General features: G+C 47.0%; 1 protein-coding gene across 23 annotated transcripts in view; it reads right to left on the minus strand.

Annotated features, from left to right (window-relative positions):
- RBFOX3 (RNA binding fox-1 homolog 3) overlaps window positions 1-12,401 on the minus strand; it is a 353,230-nt gene that overhangs the window by 143,925 nt on the left and 196,904 nt on the right. For 10 of the 23 annotated variants that reach the window (XM_075119157.1, XM_048819334.2, XM_048819345.2 and 7 more), the window contains one exon: window positions 7,824-7,945. The exons of the other annotated variants lie outside the window; for them this stretch is intronic. The gene's annotated coding sequence lies outside the window, so the exon portion shown is untranslated. The remainder of the gene's footprint in view (window positions 1-7,823; window positions 7,946-12,401) is intronic. 23 annotated transcript variants of the gene reach the window in all.

Raw genomic sequence — 12,401 nt, forward strand, 5'->3', positions numbered from 1 at the left:
TGGGTTCTGTCTCTTCCAAGTCCCATTTGCAATTGGAAACCATGTCTCCAAGGAGTGGTTCATTAACCTCCCTTCCCCCTGGGCTGAATCCCTTCCACTCCAACCACTCCGCCATATCCATGGAAAATTCCTACTCCTCCCATAGTGGCTTCTGTTCTCTGCATCTGGAAGCAAACCTCAGTGTCCCTTCTCAGAATATTTTTTAGCATCACCTCTGTCTTTGGCCATTAACTCCACACAGGCATTTGAAGGAGGGGGGTGTACCTAGGAGTTAATGCTGTTTACGCAGAGCCAGAGATTCTTCACACACAAATTCATAAAGAGACCACGCACTTGTTTTTGCTCTTTCCAGTTATTGCATGTAATGATGGGAGCAATGAGTGTGATTGTGGGGTGTGTAACTGACCGTGGTGCTGCACCAAGCGGTGAATATTTATTAGGCAGGGAAAGGTTTGTGACACTTCTATTACTGGATTTTGTGGAATTTCAGAGAGATTGTGCGGAGATGAAGTAATGATTCTGTGAAATGGCATTTCCAGAACTGCATTAAAATCTATCAAAATGCCTCTCTCTCATACACCACTTGTTATCAGGTCAGAGTTTTATTTATTAAACATTTACTCTCTATTTAGATTGTGTTTTTGCAGACTTTAACAGAATCCCACCCCCTGCCCCAGATGTACTAGTCACCAAAAGTAACATCACCAGTCCCAAGGCACATAACAAGGGGCCACCAACCAGTTGTGCAAGATTCTGCAGGCTATTTACATTCTTATTCTCACACTGGGGGAAAGGGGAGGAGACGGAGGGGAAAGGAGCAATGTTCCTCCCTTCCCCACAAGGACTGTGGTGGGAAGCATTTATCCTGCTGCTGGTCAGGTGGGACATGGTGTGAGAACAGGTAGAGAAAACACTCTAGAGTAGGCTACCATGGGCTGCAGCACAAGTTCAGTGGAAACAGAAGCCCTAGATGGACACAGCTTCACAGGGTGGTAAAATCCACACCCAGTTGTGAAATGGATTTGATTCTGCTGCCAAAGGTGAAGTTTGACTTGCTGTGTATGACCTTGTGTCTTTGGCCAAACTGCTTCCCCCTTTAAGTCGTTGCACTTGTCTCACTTTGTGAGACTCTACATTAGATCCTCAGACACAAACAGCACTATGAAAAGGAACAAACCAACACCCACCTGTGCAGCAAGGGCTGTGACTATTACTATCTCATTGTCTCCTGGTACTCCCCCATCTGTCAGTATTCACCTGTTGTCTTGTCTTACACCTAGACTGGAAGCTCTTTGGGCAGGGACGGTCTTCATTCTACATTCATTCAGCACATAGCACAATGGGGTCCTGGTCCATGACTACGGAATGCAGTGGACATAACATACCTGGACTTCAGCGAGGCTTTAGACACAGTCCCACAAGACATTCCGATAAGTAACTTGGAGAAATGCAGGCTCAAGAGAACTACCATTAAGTGGATACATAATTGGTTAAGCAACCGCAAACAAAGAGTAACTATTAATATAATGATGCCAGATTGGAGGGAGGTCTGAAGTGGGGTTCCACAGGGATCTGTTCTGGGTCCAGTGTTGTTTAACATCTTTATTAATGACTTGGATGTAGGAATAGGGAGCATACTGATCCAATTAGCAGATGAGACAAAGCTGGGGGGAGAAGGGGTTATCAATGCTTTGGAGAATAGAACTAAAATTCAAAGGGATCTTGATAAATTGGAGAACTGGGCTATAGACAACAAAATGAATTCAACAAAGACAAATGTCACTTCAGGAAGAAAAACCAAATGCGCAAATACAGAATGGGGGATAACTGGCTTGGCAACAATACTGCTGAGAAGGATCTGGGAGTTATGGTGAATCACAACCTCAACATGAGTCACCCATACGATGCTGTTGCAAAAACCCAACCAAACAAAAAAAGACAAAAAAAACCCAACAACCGGCAAATGCAATTTTAGGTTCCATTAACAGAGACAGGGCATGCAAATCACGGGAGATGATAGTACCACTCTACTCAGCGCTGGTTAGGCCTCAGCAAGAGTACGGTGTTCAGTTTTGGTCACCAATGTATAGAAAGAATGTAGAGAAACTGGAAAGGATCCACAGGCGAGTGACAAAGATGATCATAGGGATGGAATGCCGCCATATGAGCAAGCTGAAGGAACTGGGTATGTTTAGTTTGGAAAAGAGGAAATTAAGGGGGAGATATGATAGCGGACTTCAAATACTTGAAAGGCTGCCATAAAAGAAGATGGAGAAAAGTTATTCTCTCTTGCCACTGAGGGCTTGCCACTGGGTTCAAACTGCAGCACAGCAGATTTAGCTTAAATCTCAGGAAAAACTCCCTAACTGTAAGAACAGGGGGACAATGGAACAGGCTGCCTAGGGAAGTCGTGGAAGCTCCTTTGCTGGAGGATTTCAAAAGGAGGCTGGATAGCCATCTGTCTTGAGTGGATTGGACATAACAAACCCTGCATCTTGGCACGGGGTTAGACTAGATGACCTTTGTGGTCCCTTCTAACTTTAGGGTTCTACGATTCTATGACTAGGTCTCCTAGGTGTTATGGTAATACAATAAATAAATACTACTCTCCTCCTCCAGATGTTGCCTGGCCCAGAGCTGACCTACCACACACAATCATGACAAGCAAGGGCTTATGGTATTTTATGATGGCCTGGATGCCTGAATGAACAATAAGTCAGATGAGAACATCTGTATTAAACAACCACCATGCATATCAGTGAGGAATGGGCTTGCAAAGGGCAGATTTCATTAACTGAATACTGCCCCAGAGAGCATCATACCCTGGGCATAGCCTCTCATCACACTCCCAGCCTCTGGCTTCTGGCAGCTGTTTCCAAAACAATATCTGAGGAGGTTTGTCTACAAAAAGCAAAAGCAGAAAGATCCTTTTATTCAGGGATCAGCCTGCACCCCCTCTTCCAGGCTGCCAGTAGCTTCCCCCCATGTTCTCCTCCTCAGATGCTTGAAGCACCCTAACACTCCCACTGACTGACACAGGCTTGCAGAGTTGTAACTGAAGGGAGAATTTGACCTTATACATGCTTCTCAGATTTGTTCCAAGCTGATTCACAGCACAGCAGCATCACAGCCTTGGAAACAAACAACTTTTACTGCTCCCAGCAACAAAGCTGTCCCTCAGGGGGAACTATGAGACTGTGGATAGTTGAGAGATCACCGAAAGAATTAATGCACAATGCACTCACATGTGCAGACACATACATATACCTCCGACCTACAACCAAAGTGATAAAGATGCAGAGAACGGAGTGCAGCCAAACAGGGCTTTGAGAGCATGCCTACACCATACACACCCCAGCCTGGAGATCTGCTGAGGTAACATGGCACTCCAGGAGTTATGAAAGCTAGGGCTTTTATGCCATCATAAAAGACACTGGTGCTGTTGTTATGGTACCCAAAGGGCCACTAGCATTCTGCCCCATGGAATCAGAGACACAAACTGCATCTGCATTCCCTTAGCTCCTCCGTCTGCTTTTCCCCGATACTGCGACACCGCTGCTAAACCCGCTTCAACTGACACCAAAAGCTCTTTCAAAGGCCTCTTGGTCCCCTTCCCCTCCACCCTTAGGACATGGGCAAGGACCGTGCTGGCCTGGGACTCAAGGGATCTGGGCTCATTTCCCTGCACTCTCAGTGCCACCTGTATAATGGGGTTCATATTTCCCTGCCTGATACTAAGGGCAAAAGAGTCAGAGAAGAACCTAGGTAAAGTATCACCCATTTGCTTCAATGGGAGTAACTTGTATCCAGCTGGGGGTAGAATCAGGCCCTCAGCTGAATTGACACATAGGCACATGAGGGATTAAGGGCCAGATCAATATGTGAGTCTAAGGCCTTGTCTTCATCGCATAGCTAAACCGCGTTATAACTCGAGTGTTGCCCTTAACTCAAGTCCCGTCCACACATAACAGCCTGAACTCAAGCCTGGTGGTGCTTTTAAGTGGAGCTGGTAGGCCCCTCAGGGACTCTAAGCTGAGTTCTAGGCCAGCACATCACTGTGTGTACCTCATGTTCTTTCGCAGTGGGGCAGCTCTGACTGCAGCTAGGCAAACTTAGAGGAGTTAACAAGTGCAGCCACTCCATTTAACCTGGCAGTGAAGAGACAGCCTAGAAGGTGTAATTTACACCTCTCTAGCTTCTTCAGCATGTACGTTACGCCAGCTTAGGCATAGGTCCCTTCTCTGTGTGGATAGCTGGGGGAGTCGTTTACATGCCAAAGGCCAAGATGTAAGCAGGCCACTCATTTGGCATTCCACCGGACACTCCTGTCGTCCCTGGATTTGTCCCCCATTTGGACGTGGTTTTGTCTGGTGTCAGAGAGAGGATGCCATTTTGAAGAGCACGCGGCTTCACCCCTCTTGGCGTGACCTTGCATGCAAAGTCAGGCTGGTGGGAGCGAAGTGGCAAGATCCTCAAAATGGTGCCCCCCCCCCACATGGAGGGGCGCCATTTTTAAGAGCGTGCCACCCTGCCCCCATGTGGCAGGTACAAAGTCACACCAGCGGCAGCAGGACGGCACGCTCTTATAAATGGCACCTCTCTATGCAGTGCAACTTGGCATACTCTGTGTGTCCGAGGTCACGCTGGCAGGAGCAGGCCCATGCCATTCCTGAAGTACTGGAATCTCCGGTATTTTGGGAATGCATGAGTGCCCACCCTACCTGGATGGGAAGTTGTCACTGGAGAACAACTAACAGGCAAGCAGATCACCCCTTTGGGGTGCTCACTGCACAGAAAGAGGCAGGTCATGTGGTGGGGGCTTTAACCAGGCTGCAATTTTATTAGTCAAATTACATCCTCGTTTTCCATCAGGGGACAGTCCAGCGCAGTCACTCATAGCCCATTTTGCCAATTCTTGGGGGCTCCCATGCAGGCAAAGCCAACCAACCAGGGGGGAGGGGAGGGTGTCTATGGACACCACATTTATTAGCTAGGATCCCTCCTCTTTTGGGGGGTTGAGGCGAGGGGGGACCTCAACCCCCTGCCAGCTCTGCCATTAAGTGCATTGATAGGGTGGATCCCCCAGAGTAGTGTCACAACCCTGGTTGGCATATACCCCCAAGGGGGTAAGACCAGACACCCCCAACTTGTAAGGAGATGCTCTTGGGATGCCCTCTATGTTACCATTTTTGATCTGGAGCCCAAATCAGCGAGTTCCTACACTGGGCACCTGCGAAAAGTAGACACAACTAAATGACTTTCACCTAGGTCCAAACTGTGCCGCCAGAAAGAAGAGAACCCCAGCCTGCCTGTTGCCCAAAACCCAGTCCCTAGATTTCGCTGCGAAGGTGGTGAAAAACCCAAGCAGTCTCAGCCAGTCTGGCGGTATGGGGAAAAATTCCTTCCCAGCACCAAAGCAGTGACTAGCATAGCCCGCTGCAAGGCTGGGGGGAGAATGGGTTAACTGCTGGAAACCAGCACACAGAAGTGGGTATCCCTGAGCACAGGGCTACTATCATGGCTCCAAATCTTGTTGCAAATCCCGAGAGACTTTATGGCTCCAAATCCTGCAAGATCTCCAGCCTACCCTGGAAGTCCGACGGGGGGATGGAAATCTCACAGGACCTTATCCATCCTGTTCTTTTGTCCTCTCCCATTGTGGGAGCCTCCAACACTTACCCCTCGCTAGGCTCAGGCCCTCAGTGCACAGGCCACACCAACACAAACCTTCGTCAGTGCCTCTGCTGGGCTACTTCAGAGGTGATGCAGAACAGGAGGTACCTAAGTGGCTGTGAGTGTAACGGAGGCTCCCTGAATCCAAGTTCATGTTACTGCCAAATGACAGGACGGGGGGTGTAAATTATACTGGCCCAGGAATCATAGAATATCAGGGTTGGAAGGGACCTCAGGAGGTCATCTAGTCCAACCCCCTGCTGAAAGCAGGACCAATCCCCAATTTTTGCTCCAGATCCCTACATGGCCCCTTCAAGGATTGAACTCACAACCCTGGGTTTAGCAGGCCAATGCTCAAACCACTGAGCTATCCCTCCCCAGGTTTGCTCCCCAACTTGCATGCTAAGCAGCCAACGAGCCTGCCACATGGGCAGGTCTCTGACTGAGCCCTGACATAGAAAATTATGTCTCAGACTGAAGCTAAGAGGCCAAAGGAATCGGTAATCCACCTACTCTGTTAAATGGGGATCTCTCTACAAACTGACGGGCAAGACCCCATCTGCTCACTGAACCTGGGCAGCCACATTTGGGATGTACAGTCCACTCCTTTTATAAGAACCACATCCAGGACTAGCTCTAGGCACCAGCAAAGCGAACACGTGCTTGGGGGGGCACAATTCCAGGGGCGGCATTCCGGCCACCCTTTTGCTTGGGCAATTGCGCTCTCGGAGCTTGGGGTGGCAAAAATCCTAGAGCCAGCCCTGACCACATCCATCCTGGATTATTTGATTCGATTCTTACAAGCAGAGTATAGGTCAGGTATAGAAATGATTTTGTCCCAGTAGCTTGATCACTATATACGGTTCTATCAGTGATTCTTATAACCGGCGTGCATTGTATTGACACCTAGAACTGTACACAGGCAAACCTGCAGCACTGAAACAGTGCAGTGGAATGCTACATGCATAGTAACTCCCACTCCCGCGCCTTTCATTAGGGGGATGGAAAATGTCTCTGGGGCTGACTTCCCCTCTCTCAGTTCTCCTCTGTACTTGCCAGCCTGTCATGCAGGATTAGCTGTAATGAAAACCATGTGCTTTCCTAACCTCATTGTGCATCTCTCGTGTTTAGGGGCCTTGCTTTATCAGTTTTATCCTGTGTAATATTCATCACACCAGGTTATTTATGGTCCCCTCTTCAGGAAGGTATTTTTCAGGCCTGGTGAATAAAACATAAGCCTTTGCTGCTTGTCAGAGCAAATGCGGCTCCTCTGATGTCGGCCTGACGAATGGCCCTTGGTTTTCTCCAACGACTGCACTTTGAGAGAAATGTATTTGTATTTTGGTTTACTTTGGGCGGGGAGACATGAATTTTTTCTCTTTGCAATAAAAGAAACATTCACTTTATGATAAACGGTATAAAGCAAAAGTAGGAAGCCAGGCTAAAACCATCAACAGCACACACTGCGTTAAGCCATAGGCAGAGCATGGCGGTGGGGAGGGTGTGACCCATGTAGACTGCCCTAGTCATGGGGGTTTTGAATGTAGCCATAGGCTCATTCCTATCCCACCTCATGAATCTCCTTCCAGCAACAATTCCCCACTCTGAGCAGAAAGGTGTGGGGGAGGCAGAGGGAAGAACGGAGGAGGCAAAGAGCAGGGCAGGGCAGGGCGAGACACTACGCTAGAAAACGGACTAGATTGGAAAACCTGACCAGGGTCAGCCCAGCTCAGTGCCACTTTTGCAGCTCCTGTCATAGGCTTCATGTTTACTGCAAAATGTTCCCTTTCCCAAAAGTCTTTGAAAGCAAAATCAAAAGGTGCAGGTTGGCCTTTCCAGAGGGAAGTGTCTCCATGCTGCACAGCTGGTAATTAATGCCAGCAGGGAGTGCTCCATCCCCTTTAACTAGGAGGTTCCTTCCCTGCCACCCCCCAGCCCTCAGAAAACAATGGGACAGTGAGGGTTATATGACTGCAGTGCCGTCACTGTCATGTTAGGATTAGTCAGTAGTTGTATTTCAACAGCACGAAGGGGCCTCAAGCCAGACCAGGGTCCCCTTCAGGCGGGCACAGCCCAAACCATGGGAAGACATGATCCCTGCCCAGAGAACTTAGCATCTAAAGGATTCTAGTGTACTTTAACGTACTTACCATCTACGAGTAATAATGAATAATTAATGGCCTGATTCTGCTTCCCCTTGAGCTTCCACAGCTACACCACTGCACAGGGGCTGATCTGGGGCTGACGACAGGAGTGTGCCCTTGCCTGAAGCCTGCAATGAGAAGGCACAGAGGTGATTCAGACTGTGCCAGTTGGGCTAGCTGGCCTTGGCTCTGCCAGTGCTGCCTTAACGGCTGCAAGGAGGAGCCGTAACTATTTCATTCATGTCATCCGAGTGTTGACCCTTGACCATGACCTGATCTTGGAAGGTTTATGCTGATGTTTAAACTACAATCTCAATGACAAGGAAAGCTAAGATGTTAAAGATGAGAATATTAAAGCTGAAATGCAAGCAGGGAAGAATAAAGTGTATCAATATTGGAAATAGGCTTTGCAGCAAGTCTGGGGACTAACAGAGCCTAGCAGTTAGCATAAAGCCTAACCAGCATATGGCTTATGCAGTCAGCATAAGTGCTTGACCTAAGCTTATACGATTTAGCAGCACGTATCTTGTGATCAACCAGCAAACTGCAAAAGAACTGTTTATGCTTGAAATTACGGAGATTAGGGGCCTTTTTCTCTTTGGTATTGTAATCATGGAGCAAAACCACAGTCAGGTACCAAAACAACTGGGAGATGTGTTGACACAAACAGTTTATGATAACAGACAGAATCCTAATGAGGGTCTCCCAGAATAACAAAGTATATTGTATTTTGCTCTCAGCAAAAGGCTGAGACCAACTCACAGATGGCCCAGAATACTAGTGGGGGGTAAGGACAATAAGGTTATAAAAGATGGTCAAGACCTATCCTTAGCAGGGGAGATTGAGATGACAGGATGCTGGAAACTAGGTCGTCAAACACACTTATGGTGCCTTCTCCACTTACTGGTTTTCTATCCTAACTTCTAACAATCTCCATAGAATTGTAAGTATGCATGATTCAGTGAGAGTTACTTTGCAGTTGGTTGCTTTGCTACATTTATTCTTATATGTGTCTTTTTATTCATTTTTCTCTAATTGCAATTACGCTCATTTGTATCTTGGCTCTAAATAATGTCTTCAAATCTCTATGGATATGACTCACTCAAATGTATATAATAAATTAATGTAGGCACCTGAGCAAAAACACCTGTGGTTAGTGACTTGTGGCTTTCAATCCAAAGGTTACAATGGGGTGCATGTGGTTCACAGAAGCAAGCAGAGGCCTGTCCCCTCCTTTCCCAGGTTTAAAGACAGCTAAATTATAAATTACAATGTGCACTACTGAATAGCTAGACTGGTCTTGGGACTATAATAAAAACATGTGTTCTCTATAATTGATATCTTTATCAGATTATGATGAAAAGGTTTCAATGTTTGCTATCCTCAGGAACCTTCAATCAGAACATTTTTCAGGAAGGCAGCTCTTCTAAAAAGCATGTTATGGAGATATCAAGAAGGAGCAAGAACTCAGGATAAACTCTTGTAACAAGTGCCCCCTAAAGCACTGTGAGGAATTTGAGTGCAACACTGAGAAACGCTTGATTTCTGGTCTCAGCAACAGCAAAGGAAATATACTACGCAGGGTGTGGTGGCCAGAGCAAAGGACTAGAAGACCAAGCAACTGTTTTGCTTTTGACCTAGGGGAGTCATCGGTCTTCTGTTTCAGGCAAACTGATTCCTACACCTGGGTAAAAATAGCAAGCTAGCTCACTGGAAAGCAGAGGTTGGGGGTTACTCCCCAAACTCTCAGGACTGCAATAGCTCCTCAAACTCTTGTTCTCCCCAGCCCTGTATACAGGAGGACAGAGAATGCACCAGCCCTGACCTTCCCTCGGCCTTGCCCCCTGTATCTCCCGTTGGTGCAGGTGGAAGGAGCCATCATGAAGCTGGGCTTCACAGTGTCCTGTGTCTTCTGCAGAGTGGGCTTGTTCTGGTTTTCCTGTCTCAGGGGGTGCTGTGTACCTGCAGGGAAATGGAGGCAGCGCATACAAGTAGAATGGTTTGGGGAACTAAGGTATTTGTACAGTAGTTTCATTTCTGCAAAACATTCATTGTAATAAAATGCCTGGCTCACAGTGTCACATGCAGAAATAACAGTGAGCCCCCAAGGGAACAGGATGGATGAGGATGACAACTTGCAGCTCAGCTCTGCGCAGGCTCCTGCCACATGTTCCAGTGACTGCAGCAGGGACACTTCCTGGGACCTACTTCACTGCCTCACTTGTTATTTCAATAACTGTTTGTTCAGAGTTACAAGGGATTATTTTCTGAACTAAATAGTAGTAGCTGGTGCTCAGTCAGTGCTGGCTTAAGACTGGGGGGAATGTCCTTTCAAATGGAGTAACGTGTAGAAGCTATAACACGGCTAGCATGATTGATCGCAGATTACCCCGTATTCTCATATTGCTGTGAATTCACAGCTGAATATGTCCAGCAGTTGATAGGTTCCTCGGCCTCGTAGTCTCCTACCACATGCCTTCCGAGGGCATGGACTTCCAATTCCATTCGCATTTGGCAGTCTCTTACGCTCCCTTTGCCCAGGTGCAAAGACAACACAAGGAGACTCAAGCCCATTGATCACCATCTCACAATATAATGGATGGCTCATGGTGAGTAACGAACTCCTTCTCTGTCAGGACACTTAGGCCAGTCACAATGTTGTTTTGGTCTCACTCCTGAATCAAAGTTGATGAAAGGGGGTTACACAGAAAAGGCCAGGAGGAGTTGATGGGAGAAACTTATTTGAATCCACCAAGAGTAAGGGAGCAGAATCCCTCCACTTGAGTAAGAATCAGCAAAATCCAGAGCACAGTATAATTAACCCATCCACCTTCTGAGCATCCCCATCGTGGGAGCCCCCGAACTCCCACCACGCTGCCCAGCTAAAGCCTGCTCTGCTGCTGTGCTGGGATCTCCAACCCCATCCGCCTCCTACAGAACAGCCATTTTCTAAAGAACCGACCCATGCCAAGACTTAATGACTGTATGCCGTCCCATCAATATTCTATTCTGCAGGGCATTGGTCATGCTACTTGCATCTATCCCTCACCCTACACAGACAACCTCCCGCTCCTTAGCCACACAGTGCCCCCATTGAACAGCCAGACCCTGAAATACACTCACACACCACCAAGGGACAATCTCATACACACAACTACAAACCACAAACAGCTGAAAAGCCACCACTCACGCATGCCCATACATGACCACATATACAATATCTCCCAGACACCAGCTCATGTGCAATTCAGTTTTACACAAACGCTGAATTGGGGCAAATTCTCTCTCTTGCCAATTAAGGAATTCCTGGTTTTGACCCAAAAACTCTTCCATCAAATCAAACCATAAAAACAAAAGTAAGAAGCCAGTAGATTTCCCTCCACCATCTGCCAATTTACAGGGTTATTGGTGTCAGCAGTTTAGAAGCAGTGAGATTATACAAGAGAACCACTAAAAACTCCACAGGGCAAGCTTTAAAATATAATCACACATTTTAATTGAGAAAACTTGCTTAGAATCAAACTAATTGATTTTTATTTGTTCTTTTTTGGTAAACTCTTTTGGAAAGAAGGAGAAACAGCAATTGGTGTTTTAAATTGGGGGTGATAAAGCTAAGGTAGGATTATAAACCTATGTGTGTATGGTCAGGAACCATGGGTGGCAGTCAATTTGTGTATTATTTCAAGCTGGCTGTGGGTGGAGCCCTGAAATACCTGGATTTGAAATACCACAGGGCCCATCTGCATGGCAAAATGGATTTCTGTTACATGCGGTGGAGAGCAAGAGTGCAGCTCCAGACCAGCCCAATCTATCAACGGGCATGGCTGTGTATGCCTGATGCGTAAATCTCTCCAGCTGTTCATCTCGTCATCAACACATCTGCATTGTAGGTCATTTCTCTCTTTTTGCTTCTTTGCTCAACAAGCTGCTACTAAGTCATCTCTTCCCCTAGCCACACAGTCAATGGGCTATGTGGCCACGCATCTGACACTACAGTATTCTAGATCTTTGATCAATATGTCTCATCCAACTATATAGCCAATAAGCCTTTCTGTCTAACACAGAGGCTTCTTTCAGAGTAACAGCCGTGTTAGTCTGTATTCGCAAAAAGAAAAGGAGGACTTGTGGCACCTTAGAGACTAACCAATTTATTTGAGCATAAGCTTTCGTGAGCTGTAGCTCACGTTAGTCTCTAAGGTGCCACAAGTCCTCCTTTTCTTTTTATAGAGGCTTCTGTATCCCTTAGATTTTGAGAACATCTCTCTGACCATCCACACGATAAACATAGTGTGCTGGCAGAAACGACCCTTCACCAACAGGCACCACTGACACAGTGGCAAGAATAACGATGCTTTGTACTTCTATATCTCATAGGGCTTGTCTCCACTACTGGCTAAATTGATGCAGCGGTGCCGATTTAGCAGATCTGGTGAAGACACAAGAAATCAATGGCAGAGTGCTCTCCTGTCGACTTCAGTACTCCACCTCCCTGCAAGACAGAAACTATGTCGACAGGAGAGCGTCTCCTGTAGACATAGCCCAGCACAGATACCACTCTATGTCGATCTAAGCTTTGTCAACTTA

This window comes from Caretta caretta, chromosome 14 (assembly GCF_965140235.1).
Source record: "Caretta caretta isolate rCarCar2 chromosome 14, rCarCar1.hap1, whole genome shotgun sequence".
Lineage (NCBI taxonomy): Eukaryota > Metazoa > Chordata > Testudines > Cheloniidae > Caretta > Caretta caretta.